The 25374-nt window shown below is 44.6% G+C and overlaps 1 protein-coding gene and 1 long non-coding RNA gene across 3 annotated transcripts in view; one reads left to right on the top strand and one right to left on the bottom strand.

The window, feature by feature from the left end:
- Nucleotides 1-15771, bottom strand: part of LOC147010083 (uncharacterized) — an 84179-nt gene extending 68408 nt beyond the window's left edge. Inside the window, exon 1 of the long non-coding RNA XR_015052800.1 lies at nucleotides 14449-15771. This is a non-coding gene — a long non-coding RNA (uncharacterized LOC147010083). The remainder of the gene's footprint in view (nucleotides 1-14448) is intronic.
- LOC147010082 (growth factor receptor-bound protein 2) overlaps nucleotides 1-25374 on the top strand; it is a 61932-nt gene that overhangs the window by 22760 nt on the left and 13798 nt on the right. The window lies entirely within an intron of this gene.

Below are 25374 nucleotides of genomic sequence, written 5' to 3'. Positions count from 1 at the left end.
TGTGTGTGTGTGTGTGTGTGTGTGTGTGTGTGTGTGTGTGTGTGTGTGTGTGTGTGTGTGTGTGTGTGTGTGTGTGTGTGTGTGTGTGTGTGTGTGTGTGTGTGTCACTGTCCTGGAAGTAGAATTGTTAAGTGCTTTTTCCTTGCTCATTGTACATTGCCTACCTTTTATTCGTGATATCTCTGCTCTGTGTGCTCCCCTCCCCGATTATTATTGTAAAATAATCCCCCCCCGTGTTAAATGTACCAGCTCGTTTTCTGTGCTTTCCTCCATTGGTCTAGCATGGTGCGTGTTGCGAATTGGTAGGGCCGTTTGTGCCGTGGATTGTTCATTCGGACCGGCGCAGCTCTAGTAACTCCGCTCGGTTACGCCGGATCCGAGTCGTTACCTGCGACTCGGTCCGGACAGAGTCGGTCGAGGGTGTGGTTTTCCCCTGTAGTTGGACGACGTGGGTACTTAGGTATATTGAAATTAGGCAATTAACCCTACCCCACGCCGTCGAAGTATTGGCGACCAAGGTCCGCTAAGCGACCCGTGACCTTCGGACTTATCCGAGTCACGACCTAAATTCCGGATGTTCGGTGGGAGACGACTCCACTGCTCCACCTAGTGGTCGTTTATCGCCACCAACCCCCCGGCCCATAAAAATATATCTGTGGAAGCTCTTAAACAACAACAACAACCAAGAACAATGAGGTTTGGGGGGGTTGAGAGCGGGGATGTATGATAAAATTTGTGATTTCCACACGTACCCTTGATCGTTGGCTCCTTTACTGTAATTGTTTGTTATCAGGTTTCGGGCGTTGGAGGTCATCAGTTTTATATTCTCGGGGAACATTTTGATTCGTTTGGGCTGCTTTGAATCACAGTGGTGCTTTCTCCCCCCCAATTTTTTTTTGTCCATTGCTATCCATCATCCCCACTCGGTGATCATTCCCAGGCAAAAATATTCATTCCCAGGCATTCCCATTCCTTTCCTGTAGTAATTTTCTGCAGACTACTGTAGTAGGACCTGTTACCAACTGTAGTCCAAGAGAATACACCTTTCATATACTATAGTTCTAACTGTAGCATTTTTACCTGGGTGGACACGTGTGGTGCGTACTATTCAGGGGTGTGAATGGTGTGGGGGATGTCGTAATGAACATGTGTGCCTGGTACGGGCACTGCACATTGCCTTTGGTGCGGTTGCTCTGTCCATGTAGCTATGGAGCACCTTGTTGATGAGCTGGTTTCTCAGTAAAGGGGAACTATTCGTCAGAACTTTTGTCTGTGGTAAGTAAATATTATTGTTCCGCTTATTTGTTTTTAATCGTGTGTGTGTGTGTGTGTGTGCGTGTGTGCGTGTGTGCGTGCATGCGTGCGTGCGTGCGTGCGTGTGCGCGCACATATATGGGTTTCAGCAAGTGGAATTGAGTCCTCCCAGGGTGGGCTCAAAGTATCCACCTTCATTTCATAAAGGGGTCACGATTCAGGGACCAAGCTGTGATGTTTTCTGTTTTGAAAGTTTTGTGCCGAGGGCTCTCTTCAGGATCATTACTGAGCCCAGGACGCTTTGCAACTGTAGCTCGTTTGTCGTGATATTCCCAGGGATGGTTTATAATATCTCTGTGAGGTTCTTCTTCATCATCATTCCCAGGAGGTTCTTCGTCATCACTGGTACAACTTTCACATTCTTCAGCTTTCAGGATCTTTTTACTTCATGCTTGAGATCTTGATATTCGGTCATTTTCTTGATTTCTACATCGTTGGTCCCAAATCACTGGTATGAACACCTCAATTATCAATGCCTTCTTCTATTTAAAAAAAAATGTACCCAAGTATGATATCTGGTCGCAAAGCTTTATTTTCGATGTTCTTGCCCAATGGGATCATAAGGTCGTACGTGAGCTGTACTTTAATGTTTTCAGTGATTGCTTTTGGTTCATTTTCCCACAAATTTTCTGGAACTGGAATATCAAAGTTTTTGAAGATGTGCCAGCGGATTACTTTACAAACTCTGTTGTGTCGTTGTGTGTACAGCTGTTCTGACATTTATTTTTTTTGTGTGTGTGTGTGTTTGGTCATTAAGTGTCACATTATCATTCTCTTTGCTAACCCCACCTCCACCCCTAACCTGTCGTTTTTTTTCCTCCTCTCCCCCAACCTTTTCTCTCACTCTGTCCCTTCCTCGCTCCCCCCTCCTCATAAACTGCAGCACTCTGCTCCCACACCTCTGTCTCTCTGTCTGCCTGTCTGTCTCTGTCTCTGTCTCTCTCACACGCACACCTTCCTCCCACAGTGAATAGCAACGTTTGGTGAGGTGTCGCTCTCCCCACCTCCCCCCCTAACTACCCCATCCTCATCCTCTCTGCCTCCCCTTCCCCCTCTCACCTTGCACCTGCCTCCTCTCTCTACCTCCCTCTTTTTTCCCCACCACTCCCCCCCCCTCCCCCACTTTATTGACCCATCAGCGAAGCGACGGATTGTATTTGCTGGAATAATAATATATTCGGGCAGTTTACCAAGTTGCAATTGGGCGCATGCAGGGCGAGACGCCAATCTGTGTGCTTTGTTAAGCACACAGATGTTAAACCTGGTGTCCTGTTGGTGGACATTAAATATCCCAGCTGTGTTGTTTGTGGAGTCGGCGATTTATTGCCAGCACCTTGACACAAATTTGTGTGTGTGTGTGTGTGTGTGTGTGTGTGTGTGTGTGTGTGTGTGTGTGTGTGTGTGTGTGTGTGTGTGTGTGTGTGTGTGTGTGTGTGTGTGTGTGTGTGTGTGTGTGTGTGTGTGTGTGTTGCGGGGGGGGGGGGCGCACTGCATCAGAGGCACAGCTGCAGCTCAGCAATGATTCAAGTTGTGGGCTACTTTTTGACCTGCACTCGTGGTGGTGAACCTTTCTGTATGCGTGCGATTACCATGGTTAATTATTGTGAGTGCACATCCCGAGAGGTGTCACCTGACAGTGCATGCCATTGCTCCTGTAGGAATGTTAATAATTGGCTCAAGGGGGAACGTGTGAGTGATTAATGGGCCTCGTTCCCTCAAGAGGCAATATTGAGTTCCATGATGAAAAACGAACAGTGCGAGTTCAATTTCTGTACACCGCAGGTTGCATATTTGTACAGATGGAGGTGTTTCTTTGTTAATCATGTGGGAAGTGTGTTTTGTTTATTTTTTTCCCCGAAGGAATATATGTATTAGTGAACTTGACTATGTACTGCTTGAGGTCATGTACACTCGTGAGCATCCGGTCTTTTTGTCTTCATTGCGCACTCGCTTTGAAATGTATGACTTGATGCTCTTCATATTAAGGTATGTGAAATGCTGTGCTGTTTATTACTTACGAAATCTAAAGATTTCGAAAGTATATTGATGACTTCTGTCTTCTTTGTTTGTTTGTTTGTTTGTGTGTTTGTTTGTGTGTTTGTTACTTAAGAAATCTAAAGATTTCGTGAGTATATTGATGACTTCCGTTACTGTTTGTTACTTACGAAATCTAAAGATTCGTCAGTATATTGATGACTTCCGTTTCTTTTTGTTTGTTTGTAGGCACGATAACTCGAACGGAAGAAGCTACCAATGTCAAATTACACCACGTGATTCAGGAGGGTGATGGCTCGTGCTGATTAGATTTTGGTCAAAATCGGTCAAAGGTCAAGGTCACAGTGAGGTCAAACATAATTCCGTAAATTCATGTGGAGAAATGGAGTATTTTTGCTTCGCTCGACGTTACGAGTTCGTTTTAACTTCGATTTTAATTTTGTCTTCGGTTTTTGCGATCGCTTCGGACGCTTAAAACTCGGTTGTGGAAATTCTGGTAAAAATCGGATGTTTTGCAGACGTTTTAAGATTGTATAAAAAAATATTTCACTCGACGCGTCACGGGTCGTCCCATGATGCAGTGCGCTCAAGCAGACGCGTTGAGTTACGTTAAGGTATAATATAATTGCGTGGAGAAATGGAGATTTTTGCTTCGGTCGACGTTACGATTTTTGATTGTTTAATACAGAATCATCGTAGAAACTTCTGGTTTGCGTCGCTACCTTCTCGAGAGACAGCTTTTATTGGACAAGGTCAGAGGTCAAGTTGACGATTTCGGAAGTACCAGTCTATGACTGCTTGTTTGTTTGTTTGTTTGTTTGTTTGTTTGTAGGCACGATAACTCGAGAACAGAAGAAGCTACCAATGTCAAATTGCACCAGGTGATTCAGAAGGGTGCTGGCAAGTGCTGATTAGATTTTGGTCGAAATCGGTCAAAGGTCAAGGTCACAGTGAGGTCAAATATCCAATTTTTGATGGTTTGGTACAGGTAACTCGAACGGAAGAAGCTGCCAATGTCAAATTACACCACGTGATTCAGGAGGGTGATGGCTAGTGCTAATTATATTTTGGTCAAAATCTGTCAAAGGTCAAGGTCACAGTGAGGTCAAACATCCAAAAAATGATAACTCGAGAACGGAAGAAGCTCCCAATGTCAAATTGCACCACGTGATTCAGGAGGGTGGTGGCTAGCACTGATTAGATTTTGGTCAAAATTGGTCAAAGGTCAAGGTCACGGTGAGGTCAAACATCCAAAACATTCGATTTTTGATGGTTTGGTACAGAATCATCGTAGAAACTTCTGGTTTGCGTCGCTACCTTCTCGAGAGACAGCTTTTATGAGACAAGGTCAGAGGTCAAGTTGACGATTTCATAAGTACCAGTCTATGACTGCTTGTTTGTTTGTAGGCACGATAACTCGAGAATGGAAGAAGCTCCCAATGTCGTATTACACCACGTGATTCAGGAGGGTGATGGCTAGTGCTGATTAGATTTTGGTCAAAATCGGTCAAAGGTCAAGGTCACAGTGAGGTCAAACATAATTCCGTAAATTCATGTGGAAAAATGGAGTATTTTGCTTCGCTCGACGTTACGAGTTCGTTTTAACTTCGATTTTAATTTTGTCTTCGGTTTTTGCGATCGCTTAGGATGCTTAAAACTCGGTTGTCGAAATTCTGGTAAAAAATCGGATGTTTTGGAGACGTTTTAAGATTGTATAAAAAAATATTTCACTCGACGCGTCACGGGTCGTCCCATGATGCAGTGCGCTCGAGCAGACGCGTGGTTGAGTGACGTTAGGGTTTTGCGTGGAGAAATGGAGATTTTTTGCTTCGCTCGACGTTACGAGTTCGTTTTAACTTCGATTTTAATTTTGTCTTTGGTTTTTGTGATCGCTTCGGACGCATAAAACTCGGTTGTCGAAATTCTGGAACAGCGATGAATAACTGATATATATATATATATATATATATATATATATATATATATATATATATATATATATATATATATATATATATATATAATAAGTCTTTTATCAGATTCTTCTGAAAAGTAATACACCTATTATCTGGCATATCCTGCTGTTACTGAATCACTTTTTTAAAAATAAAAACAAAAAAATGGAATTTTTATAAGAAATCTAGTTTTTGTCTGGGACTCATAATCTGCAAACCACAGTGTAAAATCGTAGACCACAATGAATTCAGAATTCAAGCTCCCCTTCGGCTTCTGACTGATTCATGCTTTTATCAGACAAGGTCAGAGGTCAAGTTGACGATTTCGTAAGTACCAGTCTATGACTGCTTGTTACTTACGAAATCTAAAGATTTCGTAAGTATATTGATGACTTCCGTTTCTGTTTGTTTGTTTGTAGGCACGATAACTCGAGAACGGAAGAAGCTACCAATGGCAAATTACACCGCGTGATTCAGAAGGGTGATGGCAAGTGCTGATTAGATTTTGGTCGAAATCGGTGAAAGGTCAAGGTCACAGTGAGGTCAAATATCCGATTTTTGATGGTTTGGTAAAGATAACTCGAGAACGGAAAAAGCTACCAATGTCAAATTACACCACGTGATTCAGGAGGGTGATGGCTAGTGCTGATTAGATTTTGGTCAAAATCGTTCAAAGGTCAAGGTCACAGTGAGGTCAAACATTCGATTTTTGATGGTTTGGTACAGAATCATCGTAGAAACTTCGGGTTTGCGTCGCTACCTTCTCGAGAGACGGCTTTTATTCGACAAGGTCAGAGGTCAAGTTGACGATTTCGTAAGTACCAGTCTATGACTGCTTGTTTGTTTGTTTGTTTGTTTGTTTGTAGGCACGATAACTCGAGAACGGAAAAAGCTACCAATGTCAAATTACACCACGTGATTCAGGAGGGTGATGGCTAGCGCTGATTATGTTTTGGTCAAAATCTGTCAAAGGTCAAGGTCATAGTGAGGTCAAACATTCGATTTTTGATGGTTTGCTGCAGAATCATCGTAGAAACTTCTGGTTTGCTTCGCTGCCTTCTCAAGAGACAGATTTTATTAGACAAGGTCAGAGGTCAAGTTGACGATTTCGTAAGTACCAGTCTATGACTGCTGGTTACTTACGAAATCTTTAGATTTCGTAAGTATATTGATGACTTCCGTTTCTGTTTGTTTGTTTGTATGTTTGTTTGTTTGTTTGTTTGTTTGTAGGCACGATAACTCGAGAACTGACGAAGCTACCAATGTCAAATTACACCACGTGATTCACGAGGGTGATGGCAAGTGCTGATTAGATTTTGGTCGAAATCGGTCAAGGTCACAGTGAGGTCAAATATCCGATTTTTGATGGTTTGGTGCAGATAACTCGAGAACGGAAGAAGCTACCAATGTCAAATTACACCAAGTGATTCAGGAGTGTGATAGCTTGTGCTGATTAAATTTTGGTAAAAATCGGTCGAAGGTCAAGGTCACAGTGAGGTCAAATATTCGATTTTTGATGGTTTGGTACAGATTACTCAAGAACGGAAGAAGCTACCAATGTCAAACTAGACCACGTGATTCAGGAGGGTGATGGCTAGCGCTGATTAGATTTTGGTCAAAATCTGTCAAAGGTCAAGGTTAGTGAGGTCAAACATCAAAAAAAATTATAACTCGCGAACGGAAGAAGCTCCCAATGTCAAATTACACCACGTGATTCAGGAGGGTGATGGCTTGCGCTGATTAGATTTTCATCAAAATCGGTCAAAGGTCAAGGTCACAGTGAGGTCAAACATTCAAGTTTTGATGGTTTGCTGCAGAATCATCGTAGAAACTTCTGGTTTGCTTCGCTGCCTTCTCAAGAGACAGCTTTTATTAGACAAGGTCAGAGGTCGAGTTGACGATTTCGTAAGTACCAGTCTATGACTGCATGTTTGTTTGTTTGTTTGTTTGTAGGAACGTTAACTCGAGAACAGAAGAAGCTACCAATGTCAAATTACACCACGTGATTCAGGAGGGTGATGGCTAGTGCTGATTAGATTTTGGTCAAAATCGGTCAAAATCGGTCAAAGGTCAAGGTCACAGTGAGGTCAAATATTCGATTTTTGATGGTTTGGTACAGATAACTCAAGAACGGAAGAAGCTACCAATGTCAAATTACACCACGTGATTCAGGACGGTGATGGCTAGTGCTGATTACATTTTTGTCAAAATCGGTCAAAGGTCAAGGTCACAGTGGGGTCAAAAATTCAATTTTTGATGGTTTGGTACAGAATCATGGTCGAAACTTCTGGTTTGCGTCGCTGCCTTCTCCAGAGACAGCTCTTATTAGACAAAGTCAGAGGTCAAGTTGATGATTTCGTAAGTACCAGTCTATGACTGCTTGTTTGTTTGTGAACAGTATTACGGAAAAACTCCTCGACGGATTTCGACGAAACTTGGTGGGGGGGGGGGGGTTAGCTATCGTCCAAGGATCATGCCATTAGATTTTGGACTTTGTCCCCCCCCCAAAAAAAATTGTTGGAGAAAAAAAACTTTTTTTTTTGCATTTCTACATGTTTTAAGTGATTTCCAAACCCCCCCCCCAAAAAAAAAATTTTTGCAACTTTTTTTTCAACAAAATTTGGATTTTTTTTTTTTTTTTTTTTGCATTTCTACATGTTTTAAGTGATTTCCAACCCCTCCCCCCCTCAAAAAAAAGTTGGAGAAAAGAACTATAACTCTGTCAGCACTGCTGACATCATATTTAATAAATAAGATATAAGGTTCACTTGAGTGACCCAGCAGTATTGGCGGCGGAGGTTTTGCACTCTCCCGAGTGCTCCCCCTCGAGTTGTTGGATGTACTCATACTAAATATTAAATGTGAAGTAAATATTGAGTATTTTTACCTCTGCCACCAAAGGTGGATGGAGGTTATGTTTTCACCCCTGTCTGTCTGTGTGTCTGTCTTTTTTTTTTTGTATGTGTTTGTTTGTGAACAAAATATCTCAAAAAGTTGCGGATAGATTTGGACGAAATTTGGAGGAGAGCTTGGGTATGTGATGAGGACGAAATGATTTGACTTTGGTGAAGATCCAAATCTGGATCTGGATCCGAGAGTTTTTGAAGTGCTTTTTCACCTTTGAGAAGATCGGGTTCAAAAACGATAAACAGCAGGATATATCTCAAAAAGTTGTGGAAGGATTCGGACGAAATGTGGTGGACGGGTTGGGTATGTCACGAGTAAGAATTTATTCGATTTTGGCGAAGATCCGAATCCAAGAATTTTTAAAGCGATTCTTCACCATTGAATGATATAGCTAAAAGGTCATACAGCACGACATCTCAACAAGTTATGGATGGATTGGGACGAAACTTGGTGGGTGAGTTGGTTAGGTGACGAGAACAAGCCGGTTTGATTTAAGTTCAGGTCCGAATCCACATCCGGCCTATCAGTGGGGTACAAAACGTAATGTAATCAGCCTGGTGGAAGGATCTGCTCCACCGAGTGCCTCTCTAGTCTTTTTTAAAAATATTCGAACTCGTGGATATACCTGTGATGGAAAGGCATGAGGAGGAGGAGGAGGAGGAGGAGGAGGAGAAGAAGAAGAAGAAGAAGAACAGCCCTGCAATGGTTTTGCTTGCAGCAGATGAATTGGAATGGTGTAACTGAGAAAAGGTGTACTTTGGACTGGGCTGAACACAAACATTTATAGTAAATGTAGATACCCTGAGCATTGTAAGACTTGATTACGCTGATCAGTGGGGTTTCGTGACGATTCATGAAGCGGTGAAACAGGACACAGGAACAGACACTGCCATTTGATTTCTGTGCACTCATTTGAGGGGAACCACAAACCATTTCTGCGTCGTGTTAGATGAAGGGAGAATGATGACACTGGGTTTTCATTGGAAGTCGTGTGCCACCATCTACCGCTGGCTCCTTGCCTCGCGTTTCCTTTTTCATGGAATATCGCGACATGTTTTGCGCTCTTATTTAATTTGGTTGAGGCAGCAAACTTGGTCGAACAACAAAACTCGATTGTAAGAGGCATACGTGGTTGAAGTTGTATGATTTGTTCTGTTCTTGCACTTCCTGGACCCGATGACGAGAAACAAGAACAGACTGTGAAGGGACAACAATGTCCTTGCACTGTAATATTTTTCAACCTAAGTGCAGACCTTGAAATGATTCTCATGAACTGTTCTTGTTTTAGTTTTTCTTACGGACCCTGTTTCTTGGGGCAAGATGAAGGAAGCCGATGTACTTCAGTCGGAAGTCACTTCTATCGTTACCGTAATTAATTCAGACGTAGATGTATCGAGGATGGAGCATAATTCTGAAGACTCGTGGATGGTTGTGGAGTGTGGGTTCGACGATGAAAGCGAATCAAAACTTTGATCTTAAAATTAGGTTTTGGGAATCGAACAACAGGTGCAGATATCTTCAAAAAAATGCTTGCAGTCATGAAAGACGAGAGCAACTCCTTTTATTGAATGACTCGGCATTGATTTGGCATGAGGTCATTGTTGAGAATGTTCTGAGTCTGCCTCAGATATCATTGCTCCCATGCCTTTTGAAAAAAAAACAGGATTGGGAGGGGAGGGTGGGTGATGTCATCTGCTTTGTCTGTCTGTCTTTGTCCGTCTGTCACACTACCTCCCAAACATGGTAGTTATAATCACGACGTGGCACGAAGGTGCAAGAGCAGTCTCATTTTTGGCTCTGCCCCTGAGGATGGGGTCAAAATGTCAGGTCAAGTGAGATATGGGAACATGCGCCACAGCAGTGCATCATTGCATCCACTTTGTGCTAGTACTCCAGGGGCCTCAGTCTGGCCATCCCCCAGGCGGATGCCTGGCCCATCGCCATCTCCTTGAGATGTGGATCAACCTGCTGCAACCACGAGGCACGTGGTCGGCCCATTGGCCTCCTCCACTCAAGACGCTCCCTCGCTGAGAGAATCTGGTGAGCAGGATCAGCGTCAGGAAAACGAGCCACATGTCCATACAGCCGCAGCTGATGCTCACGGACGATGCAGGTAACAAATCTCATTTGAGTCTCTCTCAGCAACCGCTCGTTGGACACAAAGTCCGACCAGTGATAGCCAAGGATTCTCTGAAGAGACCTGGTACCAAAGGTATTAAGTCTCCATCTCAGATCCCTGGTCAGAGTCCAAGTCTCACATCCGTAGTGCAAGACTGGAAGCACCAAGGACCTGAAGACTCAGACTTTCGTCCTCCCGCACAGGTACCGGCAGCGCCACACCCTGTGATCCAGTGAATCCATGACTCCCCAGGCCTGACCCAGACGTCTATTGAACTCTGGCTCACAGCCAGCAGAGACATGAATATCACTGCCAAGGTGAGTGAATCTCCCTGTGACCTCAACATCCTCACCACAAACAGGTACAGACAAGATAGCAGCATCCAAGATGTCATTGAAAGCCTGGGTCTTTGTTTTGACCCAGGAAACCTGTAATCCCGGTGGCTCCAACTCCTCAATCAGCACCTTGAGGGCCCCCAAAAGGATATCCAGAGTCTCTGCAAAGATGACTGCATCATCTGCGAAACTGATGTCAGAGATCTTGACATTCCTAAACCATGCACTGCAGCTTGATCTCTCCAACATCCTCCCCAGAATCCAGTCCAGACAAGTGCTGAAAAGTGTGGGGACCAGTACACACCCCTGATGAACTCCAGTAACAAGTGGAAATATGTTGGAGAAGGTATCACCACATCTCACATCACTAGCACTCTCAGTCCCAGAGTATAGTTCATATATAAGATTTCTCGGTTTTGGTGGCACCACATAAAGACCAAGAATCCTCCAGAGGGCATCCCGATTCACTGACTTGAACGCTTTGCAGAGATCAACATAGCCTGCAAGCAGCCCCTGCCGAAACTCCCGTCTGCATTCGGTGAGGACCCGAAGGGCAAGGATACGGTCAATCGTTGACCTCTTTGGTGTAAAGCCTAACTGCTCTGGGTGCTGGTGCTCAAGAAGATGGAGGAACACAATGCGCGAATTCCCCTGTAAGCAGGATGAGAATCACCTCACCACAGGTGATGATCTTCCCCCTCTCAGATTCCTCACACATCGGACTCCTTTTCTACCCTCGGCGCATGTACAGTTTTACGCCTCAACTCCCCAAACAGCTGTGCTCTGCCAATGAAGCCTTGCCCTTCTACTGGTCAATGGTATCCAGTGTCCCTTGAGAGACAAAATTCTTCTTCACCCTCCACTGAGTTCCATGAAATCCACGGGCAACATCAAGGATGGTGGTCTTGAAGGCATTCCACAACTCTTCAGGATTCCCCAAAGCACCTAGACCCTCCCCCCCCCCCCCCCAAATCCCCACTAAGCCTGTTCACAAACTCCTCAGCTACCCTCTCATCCTTGAGCTTTCCAACATCCAGCCAAGCCTGGATGGTACCATTCTTCCATATTTACGCTGCAACTTCAGAATTGCAACAAGCAAGCCTGTGGTCAGTATTGAGGAACCCAGCACTCTGGTAGACCCTGCAGTTCTGGATCATCCTCGAGTGTCCATCAACGAGCACGTGGTCACTCTCCTTTGCCACACCACCAGCGTTGGAATACCAAGTCCAGCAATGAGCCTGTGGGTGCTGAAACCATGAATTAGCGACCCTAAATCCATGATTTATTGCAATGTCAAGGAACTTGACATGCTATTCTGGTTCACAGTGCCAGACCCATGGGGACCAAAAATGTCTCATAACCATCCCTCTCAGTTCCAGTCGATGCATTGAAATCCCCCCAAGACTAGAAAAGTATCTCGCCTGGGGCGCTGATTCACCACAGACTCGAGCATGGTACAGAATGTGTCCTTCACGGTGAGATCACTCGCCCCAGTCGGAGCATACGCAGAGACCAGGGAAATGACACCCAAGAGTGACAAATCCTTCGTCTCATAATATGCTCATTGACTGGTGTTACTTCAATTATCATTGGAATCAGCTTCTTGGACGCAGCGACAGCAACTCCTTGGGCATGGTAACCATCAGCGTGACCAGACCAATAGTAGGTGTAACCACCCGCGATGATCTCTCCACTATCCGGTCTCCGAACCTCAGAGAGTGCTGCAATACCGATGTTCAAACACTTGAGCTCAGATGATAACAGAGAAAGGTGATCATCCTCTCTAAGGGATAGCACATTCCAGGCACCCACTCGAAGGGACCACTTCAGATTAACCCAAGGAGACCCCGTCTGGTGGAGGACACCTCAGCACCACCCCGACACATGCTACTGCAATGTGACTCGGGAAGGTTACCCCGTGGTTTTCCTCCTATCATCAAAGAGTGGGGGTCCCGAATGCTTTGCCCCAATCCCATCATCCGGTGAGCTGCCCTGCGGGCAGCCACACAGGAGATACTCCCACGAAGTGTGTTTTCAGATTTCTTTGTGTTTTGTGTTTTGCGGGGTGAAAGGTTTTACAGTGGCCAGAGTGCAAATCCTCTACCAACCTCCGAAATAAAAAAGTAACCCAACTGCAGGAGGACGTCCACAGACACAGTTGGGCACTAGATATGGATGGTTGTTGGATCACACGGACCTCCTCCACCCTTTGACAGGTTTTGTTTTTAATCCTGCTGGGTGTCCATTTCATACACCCTCCTCACCAGGAAATCTGGTGGGGGAGATGTTTTAGTCGCAAACAACTACACAGGCCGTTCCTTCGCTCTCGTAAATGACGACTGCATTGGAGCATTGTGTTTATCTATAAATTAACATATGAAATCGAGAAATTCTTTGAATACAGTAAGTCATCACTATCCGGAAGTCCGTACGTTATAACCCGTGATGGGGAACGCGGCTGAGGATCTCTTCCCCAATGGCCACGCCTACGCAGCAACGTGTTCTGTCATTGGTAACTAAATGGCACCCTTTCCCCATCGGCTCTGCCTACGCAGCAACGTGTCCTGTCATTGGTTTGGTAAATAAATGGCCATAACTTGGGAACCACTTGTCCGATTAATATCAAACTTTGACAAAGCACATACTCAGGTCCCCAGCAATATACCTGGCAAGTTTCAATTAGATTGGACCAGTGGTTATCGAGAAACAGTGGTCACAGACACACAGAGATTGCTGGAATTATAGATAGATAAAGCTTTGTATATGCAACCAACATTGGGGATGCATGAAATATGTAACTTTTGGGGGGGGGGGTGAGATTTGACACCTGATTCATGTCCTCGGCTAGGGGATGGGGATTTAAGGTTACAGGGGTTAAAACGGGGGGGGGGTGGGGGGGATTTTTTTTTTAACTCAAAGTTTGATATTGCGTCATTCCTGGTGGAACTTTCTGCCATCTTTAAACTTTGCTTTCAGTGAGAAGTGTGTGGATTTGCGATGGCGTATCATTGACTTCACTCTAGTTTGTTTTCCTCGTACCGTGCATACATGCCCACAGTATTGTACATCATTACGTCAACTTGTTTTGGTGAGATGTGTCCCCTGTTGATAATGTCGCGGGCTGGCGGGGTCGGGTGAAAAGAGCACTAGGTGGGGAAAGCTACGTCGATTCTCACGGATAATTCCGTTACGCGGCGGGTCGCTTAACCGACCGTGGACGCCAATAACTCAACCGCGTGACCTAGGGTCCTCCCGCCTCTGGAATCGGGTTACCTAATTAACCATGCGGTTTAACCACCGGGAAACCACGCCCTCGGTACGCCTTGTCCGAACCGGATCAATCTACCAACTACGGATCACCTTTCCGAATCTGATGCAGCTGAGCGGCACTGCCAAGGACGTACCGGCTTGAAGGAACGGATTGTTAGGAATAAAGACCCGGCTAAACTTAGATCCGAACCATGCTGGACCAATGTAGGAAAAGACAAAGGTGAGCTGGGAACATTTCTACAATTATTATTTATTTACAATAGGTGAGGAAAAGCATGTGACACAACAAAAGGTTTATTGGGGATGTAATGCAGGGAAAGATGAGAGAGGTGTGGTGTGCGACAATTATACAAGCAACTTACAAAAACAGACAGTGCAGAGTTGACGCGAGATTAATAAAGCAACAATCACAACAATAAATGATCTTATACAGGCTTACTTAACGGACAGGCGCCAACACTCTCAGACACACACTCAGACAAAGTAAACCCAATTGTGAAAATAACTTTTGCAGCCAGTGAGGGAGGGACTTGAGGTTATAGTTTCTCGGTACCTGAGCGTTTCGGTGGAGGGATGCTCCGTGGTGCGGCACTCGACAAAAGCTGTGCAGTTCGGTCCACAGCCGTACGTGTGGTAATCGTGTCTGCAGCAGGAGCTTGAGTGGAGGAGAGCGAAGTCCAAAATGGTGAGAGTTGAGCAGTAGCAGGACCTGACAAGAGGCTTGGTCGAGGTCGTGTCGGTGGGGACCAGTAGGCTGGCTGTAGAAGTGAGACGTAAGCAGAGCCAAGCAGCCGGAACACCTTCGCAACAACTCCTTCAATTCCCTTTCCCACTTCTCCTTCCAAGGCATCAAACAACAACAACAACCTTCACATCCAACAACTCCGACCGACTTATTCCTTTCCATCCACCCCAACTTTTCCCCAACTCTGAGGATTGCTCTGTACTTTATAGATCATGGAGCTCGGGGAGGAGCCATGGCCAAACCGATGTCATTGTCTGATCCGAGCATCCCGTTTGGACCGGGCCTTCATGTGGTCCACCTTTCTGGGTGGTGTTTTGGCCAGACGCTACTTTGGCCCGCCCACGCCGCGCGTGTCTGGGTTTGGGAAGGTGGATGCCGATGCGGCTTCCATAGCGAACGTCAGGATTTTTCCTCTGAAAACGAGTCGCTGGATAGACAGTGGTACGCTGTGGCCAGCGAAACGAGGGTAGCAAACGAGACGATTTCACCTCAGAAAATAAAAGGAGGGAATAAAATAAAAGGGGAATAATGATTTATTAATCCTAACTAATCGCCCATCACAACGCACTCCCTGCTGTCCCGCAAGACCAAAGGTAGCGATCTATCTGCATGTATATTAATAGAATAACTGACTCGGGCAACTGTATGTTCAGGGGTGCAAATTAACTGCGCTCGGTCGCCAATGGCGCCTAACTTTTGTGCTTGGCGGGTACACAATACTGCCTTACCTGCCCGGCTGGCAAATCACCTGTGATTCCTGTTATTTTGTACAATTTGTACTAGCTTCTCTACTAGTTTTCTCAACTAAAACTACTGTTTTTGTCTGTTTTCATCTCGTTCCAAATCACACGTGATTGCGCGAGATTTGACGGTTTGGCACGGTTTGGACGCATTTTCTCATGCCCAGGTTGGTTAAATGAGTGAGTTTGATGGGTGAGGTTAGGTGAATGAGTGAGTTTGATGAGGCTTTTGGGTTAATGAGTGAGTTAGATGAATGAGTGAGTTTGATGGGTGAGGTTGGGTGAATGAGTGAGTTTGATGGGTGAGGTTGGGTTAATGAGTGAGTTTATATGTGATGTTGGGTGGACGAGTAGTACCACCACCATTGTCCATCACCCACAACCCCCCCCTCCACCCCATCGTCCATTACCCATAACCCCCCCCCTCCACCCCATCGTCCATCACCCATAACCCCCCCCCTCCATCGTCCATCAGCCACAACCACCCCCACAACCACCCCTTCACCCACAAAAATGCCCCCCCCCCAGCACTACTCACAACCCCCTGCCACTCCATCCCCCACACAAAAAGGTCCCCATCACCCACAACCTCCTCCTCCCTGCATCATCTCCCCACCCCCACCCCACTCATCAAACTCACTCATCCATCCATCCAACTCGCTCATCCACCGAACCTCCTCCATCAAACTCACTCATTCTGCAAACCTCCTCCATTAAAATCACTCATCCAACCAACCTCACTCATCAAATTCACTCATCCAACCAACCTCATCCATCAAACTCACTCATCCAACCAACCTCACTCATCAAACTCACTCATCCAACCAACCTCACTCATCAAACTCACTCATGTGAGTATATTAAAAGTGTTTGATATCAAATTTGTGACTTTTGTCTTAATTTTATCAGGCCGGTAGAAATTCTGCTGGGCCGGTAACTTTTTCTAGTCACCGGCTCTGCTGGCCGGTGGATAAAAATGTTAAATTGCACCCTTGATGTTGTATGCATACGGTTCCAAGAACTGTAACAATAATATAGATGTTGCATGGTGTAGTCTCATACCCACACCCAAGTCGAGCAAAGTATCTTGAGGAAGTGTTTGTCAGAATATGAAAAATCTTGGAAGATATCGATTGATCGGTGAATTTTGGGCCGAAGTGATGAAAACTGGAGCTTTAAATTTGGTAATAAAAATTTAATCAAAACCAAACATGTCGATCGTGATGTTAAAATGGTTTAGGTAATTTGAATGTGTTCATAATACGACAAAAAAACAAGTTCAGTAATTTTTTTCAATACGTCTCCATTTTTTCCTTCCTGAGAGTTCATTGCCTATGCCACCCCCCCCCCACCCTCATTCTTCTCCATATTCCTCATTCGTCTGAGTCTCCCTCTATTTTATCCTTCAACCCTGTTGTGTCCCCCCCTCTCTCAACTGCTTATTTTGTTCTGTTATGTCCTGATTCATTTTATGTTCGAACTCTCGCGCAGGTTTCGACTGTATACAAAAATCAAAACAAAACCTTACTCTACTTACTGCTTCGATGATTGTTTTTTTGTCTTCTTCGATGATTGTCACTGCTGTTTCAGTTATACTCAGTTCATAGTTGTAAGACCATGGCCTGGAAGATGTTGGAATCGTTGGTCGCCATTTCTTTCTGCTGTTTAATCAAAAACGGAAGAAAGATTAGAACAGCACTTGGAAGAGCACACACTGCCGCCAGACTAAACAGTTTACGTTTTGTATCCCACTGATTGGACGAATCTGGATCCAGACTTTCACCTAAATCTAATCGTTTTTTTTTTTCTTGTCACATACCAAAATCATCCACCAAGTTTTGTCATAACTCGTTCACAACTTTACTTCCGATGAAGAGTTAAATATGTAAACAATTTCATGCTCGTGATTGTGCATAGACAGTATAATTGAAGTGCGTGCGTGTGTGTGTGTGCGTGTGCCTTCCCATGAGGAGCACACGTCATTAGAGAGAGTTATAACAAGACGAACAGAATTGAGCAACACGTGTTTTAGTCACTGTTGTACGTCTCCATAAGTGAACTGATCTGCTTTGGTTATTGCAAAGGTGGTCAAGCAGTCGATGAAGTTCATACCATATTGAAGGTTGTGGGTCACCCAAAGCAGTGTAATAGCTGGTTGCACTCCAGCAAGATGCCATTTTATGGAGATGGAGTTTCCTTCATATCCTGAAGAATATATAATTCACAGTGAGACTGTTAAAGATTTTTCAGTGTGAGTTGGACTTGGTGAAAATATTCATGAATTTTTATTGGTAGTGTCCAATCCGAGCTGGCAGGACGGCCGAGAGGTACGTATAATCACCTCAAAACCATCTCGCCTGGGTTTGGATCTCGACACTGCTATAAACTGTCATCCCGGTGTTTCACCGGCAGGGCAATTCATCAATGTGCGCCGTCCCTTGGATGGACGTTAAACTGGGCGTTCCGCCTGCCCGAATTAGTTGGTGGATGTTAAAGATTCCACGTTGTCCTTCGCGAAGAGGAGGCAAGCTATCGCCGGTATCCTGTCCAAATTACGAATTCCTGCCCTGACTACTGCTGAGAAGGCAATGGCAACACTCTGTACCAGAGTAGAGTACGGTACATCAGAATCAGAATTGCCCAATCCAATTTCACTTCAAAGGTGCTGAAGTTTTTAAGTGAAATTGTTTGAACAGAAAATTTTCATATTTGTTGGCATGACGGATACATAAATAAACCAATGTCACCCGCAGGGTGACCCGTATCTTGCCAAAAGGTGACCACGTGTGACTTTTTTAAGGTCACACTGAGGTGAACAGAGCTGCTATCCACCAGGAGCGACTCCTTGAGGAATATCTGCCTACGAGAGATTCCGATGAGAATCGTTCTGGAGAGTAACCATGAAAAATATGCGTTTGCCTCATAACGTCACCAAATGATGTCACAATGTCTCAAGCTTGACATATCCAGAAAGCACTCATCGAGGTGTTCAATTTGAGGTACTACACAATATGGTTCCTAAAACTTGAAAATTTGACCTTGGGGTCAAATATGTTTGACCTTAGGCGTTAACCATGAAGGTCAAGGCCAATCGCCACCAAAAATTAATCAGCTGAGCGCCAGACCATGAACTATATTCCCATGAAGTTTGAAGACGATTCGATCAAAATTACTCAAAAAATAAGGGTTTCGTTGACTCCCATGATTTGCGACAAAGTGACCTTGACCTTTGACCTTGACCTTCAAAATTTTGTGCACTGAAAGGGACCTCTATAGGCCTCTGATATGCGAAGTTACAAAAATTTCCAATGATAACTGTGCTCTGCAGAATTTTTTTATACGTGATTACAGACAAAAAAAAGCAAAAAAAAAACATACAAGCTGACTAACATATCTTGCAAAAACTTCGTTTTGGCAAGATAAAAATACAACGGTTCTTCAAAGGAACCTTGGTAAATGAAATTTCTTGCACTCTCTCGTGAATATTATCCTTGAAGAATTTTGTTGTTTTTTAATTTGGAATCTTCTTATTGTTGTGAATATTTTGCTATACTCTGATTATGATAGCTACCTTGTGCAGCCTGTGGCTGCTGGTTGCATCACTTTTTTTTCGGGAGGGGGGGGGGCACCTGGGCTGCTGATGCAGTGCCTTCTGTTATCAGTTCACTGGTACTCATTTTGCCGACCTCGGACGGATAACAGGCCGAGTCAACCCCACCTAATGTAAATTTGACCAGATGGCAGGTGCTCGAACTCAAGACCCAAAGATCTTATGCCAGCGACATTAACCGTTAAGCCAACACCAGGCTTCTTTGATTATATTGTTGTGGATTCTCGCCCGTTCGGCGTGCGGGCGACCGCCTTTAGCTAAATTGCGGCCGCGCACGCCCACCGAACGAGCAATCTAGTCGCAGCTTTTCAGATCAACGCCAAAACCCAGCTACGGGTGTTGTTAACCACACCATAAACCAGCCAACTCTTCTGTCCGCTACAGGGTAGATCGCCGAATTGTCGATGTACCTAATTATTCGCGCAGACAGAAATGCCGGGGATTTACACCTCAACGGAGCCTGCACAAAAACGAGCCGCTTTAAGCAGCTCATTCCGTTTGCGATTGCCGAGCGGTTTTATATCGCCAAGTCCCGTCGGACCAGATGTACGTTTTCGTCGCTCCCACGACGAACGAACCTCCACTCCTCCGACCAAGCAGCAACTTGACTGGACTCACCAACTCGACTGCCTCCACCGACCAACTCCGGTCTCGGCGTCGAAACGCGCCTTTTTATAGCCCGGAGGGGTGAAGCCGCTGTAGGCTTCGTCACCCGAAGGCGGCGTTTGCCACTTTCACCCTTGAACTTTCACCCCCTGGCTGACTCCGCCCCTTTCGTCGTTTTGATCCATTTTGCAAGTCATGCGCGGCCGTGTTTGAAATCACTTTGCCGCTGTCGAGGATGCCATGCGTTTGTTTGTGGAGATGTTGTTTGTTGGTGATGTTGTTGTTGGTGAAAAGATGGCGGCGCCATGGAGAAGGTGGTGAGGAGATGTTGGCGGTTGTGGAGAAGGTGGTGAGGAGATGTTGGCGGTTGTGGAGAAAGTGGTGAGATGTTGGCGGTTGTGGAGAAGGTGGTGAGATGTTGGCGGTTGTGTAGAAGGTGGTGAGGAGATAATGGTGGTCGTGGCGAAGGTGGTGAGGAGATGATTGTTCAAAATAAAGATAGAAAAGAATAACACTACCTCAAGATTCACAGCCCGGCACACGAATAAATCCTGTTATACATCTGTGGGGAAATCTAACCTGGACACACACATCGACATATAGTGGGGCAACTTAGCATAACAATTGTGCATTTTGTGAGGAAAGCACCAAATTTGGCACACTAGTAGCTGATCATATTATGAACAGATTTGGATATTGGGCCATCTCAAATTTTTGATGGCAGTGGAAAATGGCTGCCACAGCCATCAGCGGCTGAATTTGAGATGGCCCAATATCCCAATCTGTTCATAATATGATCGGCTACGAGTGTGCCAAATTTGGTGCTTTCCTCACAAAATGCACAATTGTTATGCTATATTTAGCTAAGTTTCCCCACTAATAACTGATCTTCGGGGAACCCGAATGGTGTTCTGTGAATTTCCACAACCATAACAATATTATCAGATTTTCAGAATTGTATTTCATCATTAAAGGTATATTGTAAAGTTGGCGGGTCTGCTAACTCTGACATGTCAACAGTGCAGGGGTCCTGAGAGGATTTGGCCCCTTGCACGGTGTACCCACTGGAACTACCTGTACCAATCATGCGACGCATTGCAGTTGGCCAGTGGCATCACACCTCTGGGGTCCTTGTCGTGCTGGCACCATGTTGGACACTCATAATGAAGAGTTTTGGCGATTTGAGGGGGGGGTGGTGGGATGTGGTTCTCAGCCCCCACGGGAAACTTAGGTCCAAGAATATCCCCTTTCTCTCACCTCACCTGGTTTGCAGGGAAAGCAGTAATGAACAAACCTCTCCTACTTTATGTTAATGTCAACCGGGGCCCTCTAACGGCAAACGCAATAACAAGACAACTTCACGTGAACAAATCCCTGTTACAGAAGAATGTTCTAAATTACTTAAACACACCGGCCACGGTAATTATCATTTACCTAATACGTACTCCTTGCAACATAACAATATTATCCATTGCTGGGGGGGGGGGGATCACAACAAGGATTTATAACCAATGTTATTTAAAGGTGGAACTATTTATTGCTGTAAATAATAATCAAGATGTTCCTAAATCATAACTGAAAGCCAGATTGTGTGACTGTGACTGTGTTGCGTTTGCTAGGCTTTGTTTTTTTGTATTTTTAACTTTTGGAGTTATACTGTGGTGGAACTAAATTATTATTAAAGCAGTATGCTGTAGCCTGGTGTTGCCTTGATGGTTAAGGTGGCTGGCTTAAGAACCCAGGGTCCTGAGTTTGAGGCCCTGTCAAGCCCATAAATAACACTAGGTGAGTTAACTATTCTGTCATCTTTCCGAGGTTGGCAAAATGAGTACCAGTGGACTGAAAACGCGAGCCAGTACATTATCAAAACTTTAAAGGATTGGTTGTTCTTTTTCTTTTTCTTCTTCTTTTTTATCCACTGTCCTTTGGTGTGTTGGGTGATTATTAATTATCCCCGTTCTTGTTGGAAAATTGTAATCAGCTCCATCTCTATCTATCACGCTATCGCCTCCTAAACGATTGTGCAGAAATTTACCAATCTTGGTAGTTGGGATCACCACATGGCAAGAAGTTGCAAGAGCAGCATCATTTTTGGCCCGCTCCCTGGCACGGGGTGAAAAGGTCACACCAAAAATTGCAATTACGTGCACATTTTTCAACATTCTTTAACAAAACTTTGTATACGCAACAGGGTTGGGGGACAATCCTGGTGTTGGCTTCATGGTTAAGGTGGCTGTCTTAAGATCTGAGGGTTTTGAGTTTGAGGCCCTATCGTGCTGTTGAAATTACACAGGTGGGTTGACTTAGCCTGTCATTCTTCTGAGGTCAGCAAAATGAGTAGCAAAATGGTAACAGGGGCACTGCATCAGCAGCACAACCGCACTTCCAGAAATTGATGCAACCAGCAGCCACAGACTGCATATGAAACGACATTGGGAGACACATTAAATATGTCATGATTAAAATAAAAAAAATTATTTGACCCCCCAGTTTAGCCCAGGGGGTGGTGAGTTGGTGTCACATTGCTCAAAATGGAAATATCTATCTATCTATCTATATATATATATATATATATATATATATATATATATATATATATATATATATATATATATATTTTTTTTTTAACGATATTTGACATTGTTATTTCTAGTGGAGCTATTTGCCATCTTTCAACTTTGCTTAAGGTGGGAACTGTCTGAGATTTGCGATGGCGCATCATCGACTTCCCTGTTGTGTTAAATTTGATGAGGATTGGTTGCGAAGTGAAGGCTGACGAAATCCCTGGTGGCATTGTTTTTGGGTTGCCCATCTGGACGTACGTACGTACATACGTACGTACGTGCGTCCATGGTAATTTTCTTTTTTCTCTGCAACCGCTTATCCAATTGACACAAATTTTTCACCATCGTGCAACTACTAATTATGACATCATTGGTCATGTGGTGTGGCAGCCATGTTGGAAAAGGAAAAAAAATTGGACCTCTATCTCCGAAACCACACCAAGGAAAAAAATGAAACTTGGTACATGTCAAGTACTCCCCAATGGGAAACCAGTTTGATTTTTATTTATTTATTATTTTTGATGTAATAGGTGGCTTCATTATGATGTCGTTCTTGCATATGTCAAACGCTTTATCTGATCCGTATGAAAATGTTTCAGCGTCATCTTGGGCTAAATTGTGTGGGGGGAAAAAAATTGATGACTTCATCGGTCACGTGGTTTGACAGCCATATTGTTTTTAATATAAAAACCTTCAAAAACCTTGCTATATATTGATATAATAGCATGAGTGGGCATGGCTTTGGAATGGTTACAGTATTGATGTGAAGAAGAAGAAGCCGCCCTATGGTTACTTATGATGCTAATTTATGCTGCGTTCTATGGTCATCAATCAAGCCTCCATCTCCTAAACTCCGACTCAGCATCGTCTTATTACGTACAGTGTATAAGAATGATGTATAAGACTGCTACAGTAGCGCTAAGCTTCCGGATCTTTTTAAATGATTTTTAAAATAATCATTTGCTTTGTGGTTTTGTGTGTTGTATGTTTATCGGTGAGTGGTTGCACTGCCCATGTATTTATTACTCTAGCCAGAGGAGAGGGTATTGCCTTTGGTTTTGTTTGTTTGTCCACACAGAATGTGAGTGTGTATTAATTACATGAGACCCTTTAGAACCTTTTACAACCATGAGACTTATTAAGACTACGAAGACCCTCAGTACCACAAAGACCCTAAGACCCCAAACACCCTTTAAAACCCTTTTAGACCCTTAAGGCCATTTAAGACCATGTAGACCCCAATACCTTTTAGATCCTCTTAGACCCTTTATAACTCCGATGGCCTGTAGACTCCTTTCTACCCTTTAGACATTCACACCTTTCTGACCTTTTTAATACCTTATAGACCCCTTTGATCTCTCGACCCTTTGTAGACGTTTTCAGACTCTTTAGTCTCCTTCAGACATTTCCGATCCAGCCTGGTGTTGGCTTAGTGGTTAGGGTGGCGGCTTGGGATCCCAGGGTCCTGAGTTCAAGCCCCGTTGGCTGCTGAATTAACACCAGGGGGTTGACTCAGCCTGTCATCCTTCTGAGGTCGGCGAAATGAGTACCAGTGTGCTGGTCCCGGTGTATGCCCCGGTTAAAATAGGTGTACCATATCCCTGTGTGTCGTAAGAGGCGACCAGGGTTGGCGTCAGGAAGGGCATCCGGCCATAAAACATTGCCTCAAGAAAAAGCCAAACCCCTGCACAGCAGGGAAAAATGGCTGTAAAAACGGTCATTTTATTTAGACCTTAAATTACACCCTTTAGACCCCCTTCGACCTTTTATGATCCTTTAGACCAGTGGTTTTCAAACTTTTTTTAGTGGCGACCCAATTTCAGAACCTCTCTACATCGCGCGACCCAAACGATTCAAAACCAAATTCATAATATATAAGATAAGATTTCATATGACACAAGCACATTAACTGTTTATTTTATTCACCATCGTCATGTTTTCATAGACGAGTAAACGGAGAATAGCCGACAGTATCCAAATAGTACAGTTGAATGTTTCAGAAGTTTAGTCCAAATGACATTTCGATATATCAGTGAGAAGGATGAGCCTGTTTTTCAGAAACCAACTTCTCTATTCGTGGACAAGTAGGTGACAATGCCAGGATCATATCATGCTCCATTTCTAGGTGATTTCTGCACTTTGTTTTAATCACCACCATGGTGGAGAACGACTGCTCACAAAAGTATGATGAAGGATATGGCATGAGAACCTTAATGGCGCGCCGTGACAGGGTCGGGTACGAGGGCAGCATTTTGCACCAGAATGTCGACAACGAATTCGTCTGCGCTGCTGAATCCTGCTGGAGCTGTACAAGCTCTTCCTGTGCTGTATCATCTTAATCAGCACTCGAGTCCAGTGGAGCCGTCAAAGTGGAGCCGAACCACAGAAAATGACTGCACATCTCGGTCAGGGAAATAGTGCTCGAACTGTTCAATGAGCGACCGAAGGTGACGTGCTATCTCCCCAGAAAGACTGTCAAGCTCAGTATCATCGTACTGGCAGGTCGTTAGATGCTCCACCAGATTGGGGAAAAGGCTGAAGTACTTAACAGCTGCTTTGTCTGCCAGTAATTTTAGAGTCGCCAGAAATCCGCTCATTTTGCCATGAAAAAGCATGAGGTTGGCGTCTTTGCGTTGGAGGGAGCGGTTGAGGACATTGAGACGTTCAAAGATGTCAACGAGATAGCACAGTTCTGACAGCCAAGAGTCCGACTCAAGCAACACTACCTATGCCGTTTTCCCTTGTGTGCGTAGGAACTCCTTCAGTTCATCTTTGAGCTCGTAAACGCGCAGAAGAAGGTTTCCTCGAGATAGCCATCTGACTTGAGTGTAGAATAGTAAATTCTTATGGTCGGCATCCATCTCCTGGCAGAATAGCCTGAATAACCTCGTGTTGAGGGTGCTCGATTTGATGTGATTCACCATTTTTATGACTTCTGAGAGCACGCTCTGCAAGGTTTCTGGCAAAGTACGAGAGGCGAGCGCTTCTCGGTGAATCATGCAGTGTACCCTGGAGGTCTGAGGAGCCACCTCAAGCAATTTAGCCTTGAATCCAGAACGCACTCCTGACATTGTTGGCGCACCGTCTGTTGTAGAACCGAGCAACTTTCCGAAGTCCAGATCATGGTCATGATAAAACTGCTCTGCTTTCCCAAAAATGTCCTTGCCTTTGGTGGTGGCCTCCAATGGTTTGATGAGCAGAGGCTCATCGACAA

The sequence above is a fragment of the Eptatretus burgeri genome, chromosome 17 (genome assembly GCF_056783735.1).
Source record: "Eptatretus burgeri isolate ZD-2024b chromosome 17, Ebu_testis_v1, whole genome shotgun sequence".
In the NCBI taxonomy this organism is placed as follows: domain Eukaryota; kingdom Metazoa; phylum Chordata; class Myxini; order Myxiniformes; family Myxinidae; genus Eptatretus; species Eptatretus burgeri.
This window is presented reverse-complemented; position numbering and strand designations above follow the sequence as displayed.